The sequence below is a fragment of the Choloepus didactylus genome, chromosome 2 (assembly GCF_015220235.1).
Source record: "Choloepus didactylus isolate mChoDid1 chromosome 2, mChoDid1.pri, whole genome shotgun sequence".
In the NCBI taxonomy this organism is placed as follows: Eukaryota; Metazoa; Chordata; class Mammalia; order Pilosa; family Megalonychidae; genus Choloepus; species Choloepus didactylus.
The window spans coordinates 38,712,996-38,734,566 of NC_051308.1; the positions used below are offsets into that span (position 1 = coordinate 38,712,996).

The following is a 21,571-nucleotide window of genomic DNA, read 5'->3' on the forward strand; positions in this document are numbered from 1 at the left end:
AATGAAAATGTTCAAAAATTGATTGTGGTGATCAATGCACAACTGTATGATGATAACAGGAACCACTGTTTGTACACTTTGGATGATTATTTGTATGTTAATATATCTCAATAAGTTTGCATTTAAAAAATTTTAAGTGAATTTTTCAAACAGTTACTTAGTAACAGAGCCATGTCTTCAGAGGCAGAATCAGTTCCTTGCAACATCATAGATACCATCCTTCATAAATGATAAAAACAAATCATTTTCTTTACTGGTGAAACTGCAAACTCTTCTGGTGACCCTCTTGCCTTTCTCTCCTGCCTATTCTAGGCAAGCACAGCCTACAGAACCCACCTTCATGGCCCAGAAATGGTCAAACTCTCAGAGGCTCTCAGGCCTGCTTCTTTGTGTAGAAGGAATGTACATGTGTGAGTGGTGAGAGGGGATTGGGGGAAAAGGGAAGGGAGTGATGAAAATGCTGCTGAATGATTCAAAGGAACAAAAATACATATTCTATTTGTTCCTTCAGAAATCTCCCAACAAGGAGGATTGAGCACAGGGCTTTGGGTTGGTACTGGGACTGTACAATGTGTAGACCAAACTGAACTTGCTTCCAGGATACCAATCCCCTAAGCAGACTTGCCAGGATTGGCGAGTAACTATGAGTCCACAGCCCCTTACCCACATTCCAAGCCCACAGCTTTTTCATTACTTATTTGGTGGCAACATTTAACCTCACCTGAACTCATTTGGTAACGAAACCTGACCTGAGCTGAGGATATTTATAGTCTTTATTTGTACCTCTTAGTGAGAATACTCACTGATTTCACCACAGAAATATACATGTGTTTCATCACAAGTTGTTGCCTCAAATCCCACTGGGGGTATTAATTCAATTATGCCATACATGTACCGTATTAACTTTCTAAGATCCCCAAATTCTGGATTCTGAAATGTATCTGGCCCCAAGGTTTTGTATAAAGGGCTGTGAGCCTTTATTGCTCCAGCCTTTACCTGGAGTGGTGCAAATGGACTAATCCTGACTCCTTGCATTTTAAAGCCTCTTCCTGGATGTGGCTTCCTTTAGTGCTTGGCAGCAGTGTGAAGGCTCAGGAGGCAGAAGTCTGCGGGGGAAGGAGAACGGTCTGCTCAGGCAGGTCTCCGCCCAGCGGCAAGAGGGGAGTGCAGACCTCAAATTCTGGGCTCAGAGTTCAGGCTCCAGGTTCTGCTCAACGTTGTTAATATTCCCAGGGATTTGCAAGCTCTGGGGGATTGGTTGATGCTTGCCAAATAAATGAGAGAATGATGTATTTGATTGAACCATATGTAATTTCCATTTTATAAGAAAAAAATGATTGAAGACTGGCAACTTCATAGGGTTCCATTAAAATAAAAGCCAGAGTACTTTTTATTAATTTTTCACGATGAACAAAAATCAGTGGAGCAGAAACTAGTGCCCACTAATGATTTCATTCTTTCCTTGCAGTCAAATCAGCATGGAAAACAATTTTAAATCAGACCGTGTCTACCCAGTCTTTCTGCAGCAACCAGGATCCCATGGCAATACTGTGGGCATCTTTTTTTTTTAGACTCTATCAGTAAAGGAAATTGAAGGTCAGAAAACGTATTTCTGATCAGAGGTTAGAGTACCTGATCTTTTGAGTCCACTAATAATTAAGTAATAATAATTTAGTACATGTACCATCATCAGGCAGTGTTCTAAGTACTATTTGTATATTGATGCATTTAAATGTCACAACAATCATGTGACATAGGTTGTATAGACTATGGAAACTGAGGCACAGTGAGATTAATATCATGCCCAAAGTCACCCAGCTAGAATGTGGTAGTGCTAGATTTGAACCCAGGCAAGCTCATGTACTTAAACACTTGGCTAGGTTGCTTCTTGGCATAGCTGCTTCCCTGTTTTCTTAGCAAAGAGTACAGGTTACCTCTAGCCAATGGCTGAATGGTAAATATTTAACAAATGTCACTCTGTAAAAAAAATATATATATGTGTGTGTGTGTGTGTTTGAGTGTGTGTATATGCACATATGTTCGTTATAAATTTACTTATATAACGGAAATTATAGCACATCATTTACAATTAATAATAAAATATTCAATATTTTTATTGTAATTTCCACATAGCTAGTTGAGTCTTACAGCATGCTTTCACTGATTTTTGTTAAATTTTTGTATCTGTAGCCAACCTATGCTTGCAGTTGACCTATGAGTGTACTTCCCACATGAACAGTGGTTAATATTTTTCTTTATTTTATTAGTAAGTTATTAAGGAATAAAAGGAAAGATGAAGACATGTCAGAACCTGACTTGGTAAATAATTCAAGTGACTTCTTTGCTGAGTTGGGTAATAATTTTTGAATTCCGGAAGAGTATTTTATCAATTATTATGCTATTCATAATGTAACAGCTATAGATATAACACAATTTTATGTTTAATCTGGATTAACATTTTCTCCATCAATTTTTAAGTCTAGAAAATCAACAAAATAATGAGCCAAACCCTGAATTCTATCATTTACCGATTTCCTCTTTGTAAATACTCCCACCACAGCCAATTTCAAGTTACCACCATGATGTCACTGAACATGGAATAGGAAAGAAATGTATAGTAATGTATCACATGGTTTTCCACCATACAGTTACAATACATAAATAATCTCCAGAGCATAGATAATAGTAAAATAATTAGGAAGTAGTTTTGAGTATTTATGATTTAAGTTTTAAATATAAACTTAAGTTTATATTCTTTAATTTTTAATAATTGCTATGTTTAAAAACTGGCTCCCAGAACTCCTGAAAATTTAACAGTTGGCTCTCAAGAGCTAATATGTGCTGGCTCCAGCCTCTGCCTCCAGCCACTGGACAGACAGACAGACCTGCCAGACTGGACATTCCATGAAGCCATGGGATTCAAGGCAGCTTTTACTAGGAGCTACTTCTCAAATAACTATTTTGCCCCTTCTTCTGGTACTAAGAGCCTTCCTATGGACATTTTCTCTTTCTTTATTATTAATGCCTCACTCTGAAACTATCCAAGCCATTTCAGCATTTAAAAGCTTATTATTTAAAATAAATGTCTTCTGAGGTCACTAGAGGTTTCCCAATAGCCTTCTTTGCAAGGATGCTTGGACTTCAGTTGGATTTCTTCCTCATATGTTCAGTATTTTAAAATACATGAACAGATGGAATAAGAAACTGTTTAATTCAAATTTATTCATTTCTGGAAGAACTGTTTAAAGGGGTTACTTAGAATACAATCCAGGCAAAGCTGCTTTTTTTGCAGTAACTTAAAAAGGCCTGAAATCCCTACTGGGGCCTCTCTACCACCCACTCTGAGCAGTAAGATGTCACCAGAGTCTGCTTACTTCCTACCTAGGGGCCCTGACATGCTCGCCCTTGACTTCATCACCTCATAAATGTGTCACTTCAGCACCAACTCCCTTTTTAAGAAAATTTTCTGCCCACCCTGAAGATGTGGAAGTATCTCAGAAACACTGAACCTAAGCCAAGACAAAGAACTTCATTGACTTGACCAACATGTATTAAGCAGCTCTAGGATGCCAGGCCCTGTGACAGGCCCAGGGATAGCAAGACAGAATCCTCTCCTTTGAAGAGTTTACAGTCTCAAGCACTGGTCCCAACCCAAGGGGCACATTCAGACTTTAAAACGTACCCAAACTAATTATAACAGAAACCCTTGGGGTACAGCCTAGGCAAAAGAATTGTTTAAAACCTTCCCATATGATTCTAACGTGAAGCCAGAATTGAGATCCACTGGAATAAAAGCTAATAGCTCCCTTCTGTATAAGCACAGTCAACGAAACAACCATGTTGTTCTGGATACCAAGAACACGAACAAAGCACAAAAAGCCTCCTACTCGAATTGTGGTCCAAAATCCAGCGGGATTGGCATCACCTGGGAGCTTGTTAAAAATGCAGAATCTCAGACCCCATCTCAGTGTAGGTTAGATATGAAGAAGGGGAACTGCAGCATGCAAAGTGTATGTGCATTTTTAGTTTTAATAAATAATGCTAAGTAACCCTCCAAAGTGGCTATACCAAGTTATGTTCCCATCAGTAATGTACCGGAATACCTAGTCCTGCAAAATCTTCCTAATGATTGCTATTCTTTATATTTTATTTACATGTTTGTTCATTTATTTCAAATTTGAATGGTGAACATGGTGTCTTGTTTATTGTTTTATTTTATATTTTCCTAATTATTACTTAAATTGAACATATTTTTGTATTTTATTGGTCTCTTCCAGTTCTTTGTTGTATTACCTATTTATATACTTTGCCCATTTTTTTCTACTAGGACATCTGTTCTTTCTGTGTTGGTTTGTCACTATTCCTTATATATTTGAGATGCAAATATTTTTTCTGTTATATATGGTGCAAATATCTTCTCCCATGCTGTTGTTTGTATTTTACCTTTGCTTAGGATGTCTTTTTGTTATATAAAATGTTTCTTTCTCTTTTTTGTATGGTAAAATTTATTAATATTTCCTTTTATTTTTCTTTTTGAATCTTTTCCTCTTGAGGCTTTATAAATATATATGTAAACATTTAGGTCTTTAATTGGAATTTATTTTGCATATAATATGAGGAAGTTGGAATTGTTTTTCTATATGAAAAGCCAGCTGTCCCCATATCATTCTCCCCTGATTTTCAAATGTCAGGTTTTTTTCATTCCTATTTCTTATATGTATGGATTTTTTATTCTACTCCCTTGATCTATTTGTCTCTTTCTGAACCTATACTAATAGTAGAAATACATGATATGTTTTGATATCTGGTAGAACCAGTTCTCTTCCTTTGCTCTCTATCAATATCATCTTTAAAATTCTTTGCACATGAACCTGAGAATCAGTTTGTCAAGTTCTATGAAAATTCGGGTGATCATATTAAGTTTATAAGCTAATTTTGGGATACTTGACATCTTTACAATACTGAATCAAAACTCCACAAAAACAACTCATTTGAACTTACACAATGATACCCATTGCAAACTGAATGCATCCAGCTAGATGCAGAACAATCAAATACTTCAGTTCTCAACAACTGAGTTAAAAGCTTACAAACCTTTGCACGATATCTATATTGGTAAATGTTATTATGTAATTTAATTATTATCCAGTAGCATGCAAAGAAGAAAGAGGAAGTTGTTACTACCAAAGCTTTAGAAAGATTCAGTAAAGGAAAATTACTAAAAAATGCCTGTCAGATTAGATGTAGGTGAGAAAATGACCAAAACTGAAGGCAAACAGATTGTGAAATTCTAGAAGTCTTGCTCTAAGATTGCTTCATCAATACTTTTAACTATTAGTTCCGCTTCAAAAGAAATAAAACTGGACATCTGAGATGATACTTCTACAAATGTGACTGATGCAAGAAAGCCAATGAGGAACTCCAATCAGTGAACTTGCTTAAACATAAGGCTCCAGCTCTATAGCAAAACATTGGTGAATAAGTGTAGATTTATATATTTAAAGTTGTAATAAAATATTTTAGATTTACTTGAATCTTTTTCCTTCGTTATTCCCATTCCTTAGGAAACTTTTTGCAAACCAGCTGACCAATTATCAGTCCCAATCATAGCAGATTACTTTCTATAATACTTCTCTCCATTTATCCAGGTCTTTAATGTCCTTCATTAAAAAATTTCATCATTTCTTTATAAGGATCTTGTGTATTTTTATTAGTTTTACTTCTAATTTCTTTCTAGTTTTCCTGCTGGTGTGAAAGAGATTTTTATCAATCTTACCTTGTGTTCTAGTTTGCTAATGCTGCCGGAATGCAAAACACCAGAAATGGATCAGCTTTTAAAGAAGGGGGTTTATTTGGTTACACAGTTACAGTCTTAAGGCCGTAAAGTGTCCAAGGTAATGCATCAATAATCAAGTACCTTCACTGAAAGATGGCCAATGGCATCTGGAAAAACTCTGTTAGCTGTTAAGCCATGTGGCTGGCATCTGCACCAAGTTCTGGTTTCAAAATGGCTTTCTCCCAGGATGTTCCTCTCTAGGCTGCAGCTTCTCTCCAAAATGTCACTCTCAGTTGCTCTTGGGGCATTTGTCCTCTCTTAGCTTCTCAGGAGCAAAAGTCTGCTTTCAACGGCCATCTTCAAACTGTCTCTCATCTGCAGCTACTCTCTCAGCTCCTGTGCGTTCTTCAAAGTGTCCCTTTTGGCTGTAGCAAGCTCGCTCCTTCTGTCTGAGCTTACAGTGTTCCACTAAACTAATCAAGGCTCATGCTGAATGGGCGGGGTCACACTTCCATGAAAATCATCCAATGAAAGATCTCACCCACAGTTGAGTGATCACATCTCCATGGGAACATCCAATCAAAAGTCTCCAACCCAATCAACACCAATACGTTTCCTGCCCACACAAGACTGCATCAAAGATAATGGCATTTTGGGGGACATAATACATCCAAACCAGTATATCTCATATTTATTGTTTGGCTAATTATAGGAAAGTTACTGAGTTTTGTACCTTGTTCTTGCAGTGGTCTACTGGCCATTTCACTAGGTGGTCTTATTACTCTTAATATTTTGCTGGTTTATATTTGAGGGGAAGGAAGTTTAAATTATATCATGAAATCCTTGGTATGGATTTCAATTCAAGTTCCTGAGGAAGCAGACTCTGAGATGGAGATTTTCATGTAGGAAATTTATTGAGTTCTTTGTGGATCAGTTGCTATTGGGGAAGGGAAGGCAGCAGGACTGGGCAGAGGGAGAAGTAGACTGTGATGTTAACACATTCCTCAGGTTACTACCCCAGAGAGCTCTGGAGCTGGAATGGTCCTGCAGAGTTACCCAAATGGGGCAAAGGGACAAAGTCTATGTACCCCCACCTTAACCAGTCTTTGTAGATGAGCTGCACCCAGGAAAAGAGCATGACCTTGAATAAGGTAGTTCTCTACAACCAAGAGCTACCACCAGAAGCCGGCCTCAGCTGTGAGCTTTCAGCCAGCAATACTCACAGCCACTGGATGACTAAGTGCTTCAGTTCCAGAAGGGGCAGATCTGGGTGCACATGACGATATCCCTCCAGAATGAAACGAAAAGTTTGATCTTTCTTCTCAAATATTAATATCTCATTTCATTTTTACTGCTTTTCCATATGTGGGCTAGGCCCCCCAGCACAATGTTGAATTAGTGGGTGAAAGTAGGCATTCTCGTCTTTTTCCTGGACTTAAATTAGACTTAGTGTACTGGTTCACTGTTACATGATATTTGCTATGAGTTTCCGGTTGACTCCCTTTACTGTATAAAGAAAACTTTTACTCCAAACCAAAATGATGTAAAATATATATCATTAATATGTATTATAATTTTTCACATGCTTTTTCGACATTCACTAGAATGAATATAAGATTTTCTCCCTTAATCACTTAATGTAGTAAATCTATTAATATTTTTTAAAATATCGTACAATCCTTTCATTCCAAGGATATACCTTACTTGATCATAAGATGTTATCCTGATAAAACACTGCTAGATTCTTTCTCCTTAAAAATCTTATTTAGGATTTTTACACCTGTACTTATAACTGAGTTCTGTTTTTATCTATATAGTTGTATATATAACTGTTGATATATAGTTGTATTAATCTCATTAAAATAATTGTTATGTAGCTTTATTAATCTCATTAAAATAGTTGGATAAATTTCCATCTTTTCTATGCTCTAGAATAATTTCATGTTGAGAATTAGCTGGTCTTCAGATTTTTAGTAAAACACAATTATTTTGGCCTAGTCTTGTTTGAAGTTTGGTTGGTGAGATCTTCAAATACGGTTTCAATTCCTTTTAAGATCTTTATGGTCATAGGTCTTCTATTTCTGGAATAATCTTGGTGATACGTATTTTCCTATGTGCTTTTGCATCTAGGTCTTTAAATGTATTGGTATAAACTCATAAATTTTTAACCTCTTCTAGGTGTAGAAATATGTATGCTTCATTTACTTCCTGATGTAGTTTATGAGCATTCTCTTTTTCTTGATCATACTTGCAATAGATTTATCTCCTTTATTTATTTTCAGAGATTTTATGGATTGTTGGTCAGCTCTATTTCATCTTTTATCTTCAATTTCTGCTTTTTATCTTTACTATTTCCTTCTATATCACTTTGTTTGTTTTGTTGTTTTGTTTTGTTTTTTCTAACTTCCCAAGTTAAAAGCTTAGGTCATTTACTTAAAAGCTTTTTTCCCTGGTGTTTTAAAGTATGAAATTTCTCCTAAGAATCATTTTGGAATCATCCCCATAGATATTAAAAAATTTCCTCTTTGCTCATGAATCTATTAAAGTATTTTAAAGTTTACAGTTAAGTGCTATTGGTGGTATGGGGAAAGGAGGGTTTGGTATCTTTTTGAGTAATTTCTGAATTTATTGAATAGTGATCAGTGAACTTAGTATGTTATTTTTTGTGTGGAATTTCTGAGGCATTTTTTGTTGCCTAGGATATGTTGAATTTTATGCAAATGACTTATGTAAGTTGAAAAGAATATGTCTTCTCTTTTGGATACAAAAAAATATGTACACAGATATATACATATGTAAATACATATATAAATACATATTATGGTGTTATATACATTTATTTATGTGTGTATGTATATATATATACATGTATTATGCATACAAAAGACATTATTGTTTTTCAAATTCTCTTTCTACTTTTTGTTTGTTCGTTTTTTAGTAGACCCCATCTGTCCATTTTTGAAAATATTGGGTTAAAATCTCCCACCATGGTTATGGATATAGAAATTTCTCCTTATAGTTCTATTCATTTTTGCATTATATATTTTGCTTGCTACCTTTTTTATGCTAAGAAATTCTCTGAATTCACAGCCTCTATTTAAAGTGCTTATTTAATATCATAATTCTCACAAATATAACTTCTGAGGGTCACTCAAGAAGCCAGCCTAAAACCTGTACTTCTTATCAGGCTTCTTACCCTAATGTTCTCATCAGAAGGACACCTTTAATAGAAAAGCACAATTAGTCATCAAGTGTTCCAAAATGCCAATTTGTAAACCCATTTCCCTTCTCCACTCTCCAAACTCTCATCTCTTTTTTTCCCTTTTCCTCATCTCTTCACCACTTCCATGCAAACACACACACACACACACACACACACACACACACACACTACACTCATCCTCTTCAGCAAATGCTCAAGCTGTATGCTTGGTAGACCCTATAATCTAGTTTAGCAGCAAAGAAAACCCAACTAGAGATTTTAAGATACAGAGATTTCTATGCGATAATTTGTTTAAAAAAATACTGGCAGAAATCCAAGATTGGTTCAACATTTGAGAATTTATCAATGTAACTCATCATATCAACATACTAAGAAAAACATATGGTCATCTCAATAGATGTAGATAAAGCATTTGACAAAATTCAACATCCTTTGATGATTATAAAATACTCAAGCTAGAAATAGAAGGGAAGGGCACTTCCTCAACTTGATAAAATGTATCTACAAAACTCTACAGTTAAAAATCATACTTAATAATAAAAGACAGAATGCTTTCACCCAAAGATCGGCAAAAATACCCCAAGGATATTCACCCTCACCAATCTTATTCAATATTGTATTGAAGGACCTAGCTTGGGAAATAGATAAGAAAAAGATACAAAATGGATACACATTGGAAAGGAAAAAGTACAGTAGTCTGTATTCACAAATAACATGATCATGTATGTAGAAAAGAGTTTGAGATTGGAGTTGAAGTTATTTAATACTCTCTCATCTATATAATTTCATTTCCATCTAATCTCTCCTAGTGATTTCTCCTATAATCCTTCCCTAATAATATCAAAAGGAAGGCTAAACTATAGATTTCAGTACTCAAAGTGATGTGACTCCAAAATCACAAATCACAATGTGGAAAATTGATGTATTTGATTACGTAAAAATTAAGAACTGTTTGTTTTTGTTAACAAAAAACACCATGGACAATTTAACAGATTAATGACAGATATGGTAAAGATATTTTCAACACCTAAGCCAAGACATGATTAAAATCTAAAATACAAAAGAACTTTCTGATTATCAATTAATAAAGGATAGAAAACTCAATAGAAAAATGGGCAAAGGTTATGAACAGGCAATTCATAAAATGTGAAACTCTAATGGTTAACCAGTATATGCAGTGATGTTCGAACATGTTAGCGACCAGAGAAATTTTAGTTAAAATAATAAGAGACTACTTCATGTCTATCAGATTGACAAAAGCAAGGAAGTTATTTAATGCTCAGAGACAGGAACTCTCACCCCTGCTGCTGGGAGCATAGCCTGGTACAGTGTTTCTGATGAACAATGGGTACCATGTAGTCAAACTGAGTTCAAGTACAGTCTGTGACCTAGAAGTTCAGCTCTGAGAAATCCACTGCAGAAAGCTCCTCAGACGCGCCCATCACACATGGCGATGTGGTGGATTTACGCTGTTTAACTAAGCTGGAACTGCATTTCCCAGAATTCCCTTCTCTGTATAATTCTGGATTACTCTGGGCCACAAGGGATATTTTACACAAGATTTGGAAAACAGAAGGGAAGCAACCAACATATCTTGTTACACCCGAAAATCAGCTCAGGGCACCAGGCACTCTAGCAGCTCCTGCATGATATTGCTGATCTGCTGGCTTACCTTTTTGCAGCCGTTCCTGCAACTCTTGCAGATTTCCTCCTTCCACTTCTTCAAATCCTGGTCCAGGAGTGTGTGTAGCTGCATGACAAGGGGCTCCAGCTTCTCAGGACGGTCACCCCAGCACCAAAATTGAGGCTGGGAGGAAGTAAGGGAGTGAGGTGGGCTCCATTGTGTCCTTACTCTTCCCCACTTCATGTCCACCATTCCTTCCCAGCTGCCCGTCCTGCAGACTGCAGGCCCAGTACCAGATGCAGAAGCAGCAGCCACACATAAACTGTTTAACCAGCTCCCATAATAAATCCCCATAATAAATCCTTACTGTATGTTCTTCCTAGTGGTTCTGCTTCTCTGATTAAACCCCAATTGATACAGAGGAAAATGATCCCCCTGGGGTTTCGTGGAATCAGGAGAGGGAGGCAATGTAGGACTCAGCACAAAGGGAATAGGTAAGCAAAATGTGATGGATGTCCACCATGAAATACTATGCAGCAGTTAAAAGTGGTATCTGTAACACACGGCAACATGCATAGATCCTGAAAAAAATAGAGTAAAATAAAATTAAGAAACAGTATGAAATCTATAGTACAATATATTTTACAAAAATTTTAAAAATGCATAGATACATATAGAAAACAACACTTTACCAGAGTGTATACAATTTAAGGGACATATATCAAATCCCTTAGAGCAGTTGCCTATAACAGAGTGGTAACTAGAGGGAATAATGGAAAAAATAACTAGATACATACATTGACACCCATATACATAAAAGCAACAGCAAGGTCACACTCTGAGTAATGAGAATTTGTTGTGATCTGAGGAATAAGATTAATCCATCTCTTTTCCCCTAAGGTCAAAAAAAGGAACCATCAACTGTCGAATTCCTTGCTCCCTGATCCTGTTGACCCTGTGCCACTTTCTTTGTCTCCAGGTGTAACCCATGCTTTTTAAACTTACTCTATTTCTCAGGCCAATTTTCACTTTGCAGTGAGAGTTGTTGTCCCTTAACTCCTTGACTATGTTTAATAGGTTTATAATATATTTTCACGAACACATGTAGACCCTTCTTCAGAGAAGTTCCTGCTATCCAATTTCTTTTTGTGGTTCTTTGATTTGAATGTGTCTTTCCTACTAGATGTAAGCTCCAGGAAGACAGACATTTGTTTTTCTCACGAAGCCTAGTAGAGTGCCTGCCACTTAGTGATCAATAAACATATACTGAATGAATAAATGAATCTAATTTTTGTTAGTCAGTTGCTTGATTGGTTTAAGTCCACCAAACAGGTGAAGAGGAGGAAATAGAGAAGTAGAAAATTGGCTTCAATTAAAGCAGATTTTTACATATTATCTGGTATACCCTAGCGTAGTTCTAGGACCACGTATTTTCACAAACTGATTTCAAGCCTATATATTCTAGCTCTGGACTTTGCTGTTTATAAAATTGCTGGCAATATGGGAAGATGTTCTCTGTTTGCCTCTCTCTCTGGGCTCTCTGTTCCCTTGCTATATGTAGACATGCTACGATTAGTTCTGTTAATTTCCTGTCAGGCTAAAAAGACTAACTTTTAATCAGCTGAATAGCTCTCTAACCAAGAGATGGACCATATTATATTAATAATCCTTTCTAGACACATAATCTGATTATGGCATATCACTTCTTTAATGTTCCTGCTAAGAAAATTATAAATTAGATCTCTGTATATAAAATATATGTATCACTATTTCACTAAGCCTACTGTTAAACTGAGATTAATGTTCTATATCTAAAGTATAAATTACTTAATTTTTACTCCCACCACACAGCTCAGGAATTTAGAAACCCTGTATCAGGATTTCCTCTGTAAATGTATGCCATGAATCTCTGTCTCCTTAGGACACATACCAAAATGACATTTTAGAGTTGCCTAGTACAGCTAATTCCACCCTAAATATCTCAGGTTTGATAAAACTGCAGATGTATCACACACCAGAACCCCTTCCTCCCCACTTTTCCTTTACTCTCTCTCTCCTTTTTGTAATCCTTAAGTACATAAAGAAAATATTATGCTTATGTATTTTAATTCACTTACCTTTCCTTTTTAAAGATGATTATATATGTTTTTTAAAGTGCTGGATTCTCTGATTTCTATATAAATCAGATCCTAAAAACTTTTTTCAAAAGTGAAACTCTTTCCATTCTTCATTTTAAGACATGTGGAGGCACTTCCTAGGCTGGATTCTGAACCCACAGGTCTCAAGGACTTAGGATTAAGATTTTTTATCATCAGCAAAAAAAAATCAGTAAAAATTCAGATAAAATAATAAGGTATTAGCCATATTAAAACACAAATTGCCAGACAGTAACCCATGTACATTTTCTCTAAGATGGTCTTTAATTTACCCCATACATACTATAAGTAGGCTAGCTTTGAAAATTTGCTAAGTATGGAAGCTTTTGACAATGTAAATGACTATCTTCTAATTTATCTTTTAAAAAACAGAAACTATTGGGATACTTTGTAAAACAGAGACACAAAATGAGTCTATAAAATGTTAAGGCTAGAGTTTAGGAAATCAGGGATGCCCTTTCTTAAAAGAACCATAGCTGACTCTTTCTACTGTTGCTGTGTAACAAAACACCCCAAAACTTATGGGCTTGAAGCAACAATTTATTATGATCTCTCAGTGGTTCTGTGGTTGATGGGACTTGGCTGCATGGTTCTCCTTTGGGATCTCTCATGGGGTTGCTTGATTCAGCTTTCATCTGGGGCTGCATCTGAAGGCTCAGCTGGGCTGGCATCCAAAATGTTTCCCTCAGATGGTTGAAAATCAATATTGGTTATCAGCTGGAAGCTCAGCTAAGGGGCCTTGGTTTTGCTTCACATCAGCCTCCCGTTGGAGCCTTGGGCTTCCTCACAGCATAGAGTCTGGTTCCAAGAGAGGACATTTCTAGAGCAAGACAGACCATGAAGAGAGTCAGGTGGAAGCTGCAAGATTTCTTACAACCTAGTCTCAGAAGTTTCAGAACATAATTCGTGCTGCATTCTTTTTTTTTTTTTTTTTTTAATGCTCCAACATTTGTTGACAGTAACCTAACAGGATACAAAGCAAAATCAGGATGATTTGAGGCCACTCTGAGGTTAATATCAAAAGTAATAAGAAGCATGCCTTTTAGCACCTTGTCCCTTAGTGGCTTTTTTTTTTTAATTCAGATATATTCACATACCATACAGTCATCCATGGTATACCATCAACTGTTCATAGTACCATCATATAGCTGTGCATTCATCACCCCAATCTATTTTTGAACATTTTCCTTACACAAGAAAGAATCAGAATAAGAATAAAAAATAAAAATAAAAAAGAACACCCAAATCACTCCCCCCATCCCACCCTATTTTTCATTTAGATTTTGCCCCCATTTTTCTACTCATCCATTCATACACTGGATAAAGAGAGTGCGATCCACAAGGTTTTCACAATCGTTAACATCACCTCTTGTAAGCTACATTGTTTTACAATCATGTTCAAGAGTCAAGGCTACTGGATTGGAGTTTGGTAGTTTCAGATGTTTACTTCTAGCTATTCCAATATATTAAAACCTGAAAAGTGTTATCTATATAGTGCACAAGAATGTCCACCAGAGTGACCTCTTGACTCCATTTGAGATCTCTCAGCCACTGAAGCTTTATTTTATTTCTTTTCGCAGCCCCCTTTTGGTCAAGAAGATGTTGTCAATTCCATGATGCTGGGTCCAGATTCATCCCCGGGAGTCATATCCTGCATTGCCAGGGAGATTTACACCCCTGGGAGTCAGGTCCCACGTAGGGGGGAGGGCAGTGAGGTCACCTGCCATGGTGGCTTAGCTAGAGAGAGAGAGGGCCACATCTGAGCAACAAAGAGGCACTCAGGGGAGACTCTTAGACACAATTACAAGCAGGTTTAGCCTCTCCTTGCAGCAAACAGCTTCATAGGGGCCAGCCCCAAGACAGAGGGCTCAGCATACCAGGCCATCAGTCCCCAGTGTTTGTGAGAACATCAGCAACAATCCAGGTGAGGAAGTTCAACACCTCTGCATCCTTCCCTTGTGCTGCATTCTTTTGTGTCACTAAGAACAGCCCCACTTCAGGAGAAGAATTAGACTCCATCTTTTGATGAGCAGTGACAGGGTAATATTGCTAAAGAACATCTGGGATGGAAGATGCTGTTGCAGCATCTTTGGAAAATACAATCTGCTTCACCAACTCAGCCCATCTTGAACCTAAATGAGACAGAATTCCTTCCCAGTAACAACACAGGCTGATTAGAGGCCTCGCCAATGCTCCACCACTGACCACTACACTTCACCCAGGGTGGTATGGCAAGGTAACAGCAGTAGATCGACAGGTCTGACCTTCCCCCGGGAAGTACACACACCCACATTAATATTGACCTACTTCTCTGTAGCCATTAGCTCAAGTTAACTCAAAATGAAACAGAATGCTTAAAGTGGTTTTGTTCTGAGCCTAATAAAAGATCTGAACACTTTCCAGTTACATTTGCTCATTAATCCTGAATTTTATGGTTCCTTTCTGTCTCCCTTTCCTTTCCTTCCTTCCTTCTTTCTTCCTTTTGCCATTCCTTCTTTTCTGCCTTTCTTTCCCTTCTTTATCTTGATTTCCATCTTTTTTCTATCTGATCATAGGAGCAACTCTTTTCCTTTTAGTCCTTCAGGGTGATGCCCTTGTATAGGATCTTAATTTTCCTAATTGTGTTTTACAAGATGACTGTGAGCCATGGCTGGGCAACTTGCAGAGAGGGAATGAAAGAACTGAGCCTGGATCTGGAGCACTAATGTTTGAGCAATCAATATTAAGCTCTGGCAAAGAAGACCAGAGCCTCCTGAAGAATGTACATTTAGTACCTAGCAGTTTCCTAAGGGTGACTCTTTTGTATCCAGAGTTAAAGCTGAGATTCCTCCCAAACGTTAAAGGGGGCAGCATTCTCCCAGGACCTAAAATCATTTCAGCTGGAGATTATTAAAAGTTGTCGGCCTGTGTGTTGACAAGACTTTGCAGGTGTGTTGATTAGTGTCTTCAGCCACTGTATAGACACCTAAAGGGAAAACGTCAGCAGGAGTCCTTCCAAACCCTTCCCCATAAAGCATGGGAGAAAGTTTGTTGTGACATACCTGCCCTAAAGGAAAACTTTACCTCATCTCAGCCTAACTCTTGTATAGTGTTGAGGTATACTGGCCTGGCTTCTTTTTGTCACACAAAGTAACTCCTGCAAGCATAACCTGCTTTGATACTCTCTATTATGACTGTGCTGTTGGCAAACTATACATGAAGGTGACATTGTGTAACTAGGACCACTTGTGAATCTGTTTCTTACAAATATTTCTTGGACCCAACAGGTCCTGAATTAAATTTCTCACGTGGCTATTTCTTGTGTTCAGATGAGTAAAAAAGGCTTATTCTCACATGGAAAGATCATTTGTCTCCAATTAACCCTAACCCAGTCAATTTGATAATTAGGAAAATATTGTTGCTGTAGAGCAGTGGACAGCATAGACTGTCAAAGAATCTTACAGTTCCTCTTATCCAGTCTCCCCATTTTACAGATAAGAAAACAAAGCCCAGCATTGGATAAAGGAACACTCAGAGTCACAAAGCCAGAATGGATGTTAGGGTTGTAGGGACCAGGAACTTGCATTTGTAGTAAGACCTTCCCCAGGTACACTTGATCAGAGTCCTTTAATGTCTGCCTGCAGCACATCTGCCACTGTCAAAGGACCTGGCAGGAGATTTAGGCAATTTTATTTTGTTCGAAGAAACTTCTACATCCAACTTTACATAAGAGTATAAAAATTGCAAGAGTTTAGAATGTAGCTTTCAGCGAGCATGACAAAGTGTACCCTTTGAGTTACGATGCCCTCTCCCACCTGCCTTCTGCATCTATGCGCAGGGACAGAATTGACAGCCTCATTATAGGGATACCCTGTTATGAGAATTTCATTGTACATTATTGCTCCATTTGAGATACGTCTCAAAAATGAGTCTTTTGGAGTTCCCTAAAGCTGTGGAGAAGATAGATGTGTTGTTGTGCTTGGTTTTTGAAAAAGGAGAAAATAATGCCCTTTGTTTGCCAGGATCAAAGCAATTAGAAGTAATTTTGCATAGTTTGAGCTTTTTAAATTTTATTCCTCTTGAAAATACTTAACACCATAGTCATTTCTGTGCCCAAAGTCCTCTTCTACCCAAGCATGACACTTTTTTTCTCACTAGCTAACATTCTCCTCCAGAGTCAGTTAATCTGATAATTAAGAAAATATTGCTGGTATAGAGAGGCCATCCTCAAACTTGAGTGTGCATCAAAATCACCTAGAAGCCTAGATGAAGCAGATCCCTGGGCCCCACCCCCAGAGTTTGTTTCAGTAAGTCTGGAGTTGGGCCCCAGAATTTTAATTTTTAACATGTCCAGGTGATACTGATTTTGTTGGTCCAGCGACCACACTTTGAGAACCACTGGTGTAAGAGTTAAACTCATAAAGTGCAGGGAAATTACCCTTTTACACACATTCACCTGCTTCCCACATGCACACATACCTGAAAATGTTATACATTTACTACAGCCTCCTTCTCCCATGCCCCTAGCCCCTTTTACGTATTTTCAGCTTTCCCTTTAAATTCAAGGGCAATAGGCTATGGATGGGGGAGATGGAAAGAGGGAGGGCGAGAGAAAGAGACTGGGGGAAAAGTTTACAGAACCCTTAAAAGCCCCAGCTGAACCGGGAAGGTCAGGCTTCAGTTTGCTTTGGATCTTTCTATGAGTGAGAATCGCTCACTCCTCAAACAGCACAGTCCAGACAAAAACAAAATGTCTTCCATGAGCAGATTCATCCAAAGCAACCCCACAACCCTCCATGAATGTCTGATAGGAAAGAGGTTAGAAGGAGAGGCAGAGGAGACAATTTCTTCTGGACTCTCTCTCTTCAAAACCTGCTGAATGTCTCTCAAGCATTGGGCAGGGAGCATGAGACCCAACTTTTGTGTCTGTGAGGGAGTCCGAAGAGGACAAGTTGCCTTTCCCACCTCAGCAGTGGAGGGGCCGGCCCTGCCCACCTACAGAGCACATCAGCTGGATCTAGGTCACCGCTGTCTCCCTGATATTTGCCACTTGGAATCACACTCTGCAGTGGCACATTTGCCCAATCAGGCTTAGAAGCAGAAGGGTCCAAATGGAGCTATAAATAAAATAACAAATATATTTCAAAGGGAACTAATTCTGCTTCTGCTGGTGTCCTGATAGAATAATGTGCGCTCCATATGGGCCTGGGACCCGCATGGTCTCTTTCTGTGCCTCCCTGGCTGAAGGGCCCTGTGCACATTAAAATCCAACAGGTGCACTGCATAGGTTGTTTTTCTTCCTCCAATCCTGAGGAAATCATAAACCAAATATAATACCAGAGGATGGTTTCTGGGGTGCCCTGTGAGCAAATGGAGAGGAAAAATGGATCAACAACCAGCCAGCAGGGACTGTAAATCATCAGACTAAGGGAGGAGTTTGAATAGACTTACACAGGCCTCTAGGGCTCAGCCAAGGACAAGTCCCCTGTCAGTCAGGGCTGGTGCATTAATGTCAAAGCCAGCTGGCCCTGAGGAAATGATTGAGACGTCTCTCAGTTGCTTGTGAGCCACTAGAGGCCAATGTGATGCTGGGTGAAGGGTGTGTTCCTGGTCCTGAGCCGCACTTCCCCCAGAGTTCTCAGTCTGTGTCCACGTTGATCCCAGTCTCTCAGTGCTGGCTTTTCTCGGCTACACAAAAATCAGCTAGGAAAAGAGATGAATAACTGCTCTCACATCAGATAACATGACAGCTGCAAGACTGATTTGCTCAGGTCACACATACTACTTCCAGGCAGATGAAAACCATTTTCTTCCCAGATTGCTGGGGCGCTCAGCACAGAGGGTTGCTGACATTAAGGGCAGTTGGGAAGACGACCAGAAAGGGGGTTTTCCTGCCAAACAGAGGGCTTTCCAGAATACCCTCCCCCAAGATCATGGGATTTGACTCTCTGTAAACTGTTGGAGTCTTGGACACAACTCACACACTTTTTCTATCTGCAGAGATTCTTCCTGAAATAAAATGGAGTAAGTAGAGGCAGATAATGCCCAAATCAACCTGATCATTTCTGGAAGACAGGATTAGATGTGTCATCTGACAATTTAAAATTCTCAATACCTTAATTTCCTATTTCTTTATAATGGAAGCGATTACTATGAACATACAATGATTACATTTGCATTGTATTTTTCCATGTGACAGACACTGTACCAAGCATTTTACTTGTACTAATGCTATTAATCCTAACAACTGCAAGAGGTAAGTATTATTCCTAGTCTTATTTACAGATATGAAATCTGAGGCACAAGGAGTTTAAGTAGCTTGCCCAAGTTTAACGTCATGCTCTCTATCACTTTGCTATACTGGCTTCACTCATTTATTCAAGAACTATTTGAACTGCCACTATGAGCCAGAAGCATGCTAAACACCAGCTATAGAGCAGTTTGGTGGAAATACCAACTATGCCTCAAGAAAGCTTACGTTTGTACCCTTTATGTCCTTAATTGAAGACTACCCAAACTATCCTTCAAAAAATATACTTAAAAATTCTAGCTATTATAAAAATCAGTCAGTCTTTCCCCAATGCATTCTTTTTTATTTACAAGTTTGATTTTTAGGTAATTATTTTACAATGGAAGGATTGCAACCACAGTTTATTTGCCATGTTGACCAAAGTCAATTTAAAAGTGAAGAGAATGACAAGGTATGAGGGATTTGGGCATATCAGGAACCCCCAAAACACTGCTTCCTTATTCATTCTGAAGGATACAGGCATATACATAATACACCATACACACACAGACAGACAAATACGGCACCCCACACTCCACAACCACTCCACACACACGCACACACACCATGCGCATACACATTTCTTACACACATAAGCAAATGTGTGGTATGATTCTTGAAGCCTAGCTCTAGGAGCACCAGTGCAAGCTCTTGAACTGTCTATTTTATGCCCATTACAGTAATTTCCTGGATCAGTAGACCACAATATCAAGAGACCATGTAAACATCACTTTTCACAGCCCCAGTCTTTGGCTCATGTTTTCTTGGAGAAAGTTTTCAATAAATTGGAGCAAACTTCTCCTAAGCCTGGAGGAACTGAGCCCAACTGTCCAGGTCTTCATTCTTTCATTGTGTGTGTGTGTTTGAGGGAACTTGGTTACAAGTGGCCATCAGCAGCAAGTCTAAAACTAAGAAAAGAAGGAAGTCCTGATTTATGGCCCAAAACACTGAGTCTCATTTCAGAAATGTGCAGGGTACAGGAATACAAACAACACACACACAACATGTCCACCCATCACTCATGTACACACTCATACACACACACATAATCAGACACCACTCATGTATATATCCACACACACACAAGCAGACATACACCATGTAGGACACTTATGTACATACACATACACATGCACACACATACTCACAAAACATAACTTGAAACGGATATTCAGAAAAAATCTAGAGTATAGACAGTAGTCAAAATAAGGTGAACAGTTCAATGGCAGGAATGCAGAACTTAGCCTTTTTCTTTGTGATTTCAGGTGTGATTTATAAAAAAGGGTGTCTTATAAATGTAGGAGCAAGAGAGTCCTTTGTCTACCAATGCTAAAGCAGCATTCTTAAGGGTTAAAAATAAAACAGTAATTGTCATTTATATAAACTACTAACTATATGTCAGACATCTATAAACTCAGCTCAGTTCTTGTTTGTTTGGATGTTTGCATATACATGCAAAGGGGTGGTAGACAAGTATTTTCATTGACTTGCTGAGATATATACCTTATAGATGAAATAAAGGAGATATACCCCATTGCCTCACTCCTTGAGGTTTAAAAAGACATTGACAATGTTGAGAGTTACATTGCTGATCAGAATCAGGAAAGAAGCTCCAGGAATAAGAAGTGAAGTGATTTCTATCTTGTTGCAGGTTTCGGTTACACTGTAAGACCCTAAATCTCCTCTCTCTCACTTTTTTGGTTTCCTGTTTCCTATAGTTACTGTCAAGCTGTTTGTTTATTATCTTAAATTTAGTAAGCATAGTTGTTTTTATAATTTAGGTCTCATAATGCCAGCATCTGATGTCTGTGATGACCTATTTCTGCTACTGCCTGTTGTTTCTGCCAGTGCTCACTCATTTGCATTGTTTCCTTGGGTACCTAATTATTTTTTAGTGCATATTGATTAATGCCCTTGAAAAATAATCTGCAGCCTAGGATAAATAGTGCCCTCCACTAAAGAAGCTTTGTATTTGCTTCTGCTAGGCACCTGGGAGCATCTCTAGTCAGGAACCACCTCAAACCAAGAATGTATGGTTATATGCCCAGGCTGAAAATCCATCCCCGTCTGTCGCCACCACATCTCAGGGATGGTTTTTGTTTCTTTCTGTTTCCTTTTCTTCCTCTGGTCTTCTCAACACTGATGCAGTCTTTTCTACATTCCCTAGGATTGAGGAGAAGAGAATGGGTTTAGTTCTGATTCAGCCTGAATTATATAGTCCTTCAGGTACCAGCTTAATGAGGGAGGGTTTCCAATAAAACGCCTCACCTTCAGCAGGCCTTGGGCCTTGACTTCTCATTTCCATATTCCACTGAGCCACTGAATCAAAACTCAAGCATGCCACATGGACAAATATGTTAAGGGCATAAGCTTCCTGGATGTCCCAATATTCTGCCTATCTTTTTGGATACTAACTTTCATCCATAAGTTGACCTTGAATTTCCTCATTATTTTTTTAAACCACAATTACCAGAAACAGTCCATAAGAGGACATTTTAAATTTGAAAGTTACATGGGAAATGTA

The 21,571-nt window shown here is 38.2% G+C and overlaps 1 long non-coding RNA gene across 2 annotated transcripts in view; it reads right to left on the reverse strand.

The window, feature by feature from the left end:
• Positions 1-13,104: 13,104 nt before the first annotated feature.
• The window catches only part of LOC119524750, an 88,716-nt gene continuing 80,249 nt past the window's right edge, over positions 13,105-21,571 (reverse strand). For both annotated transcript variants that reach the window (XR_005214872.1, XR_005214873.1), the window contains exon 3: positions 13,105-13,599. This is a non-coding gene — a long non-coding RNA (uncharacterized LOC119524750). The remainder of the gene's footprint in view (positions 13,600-21,571) is intronic.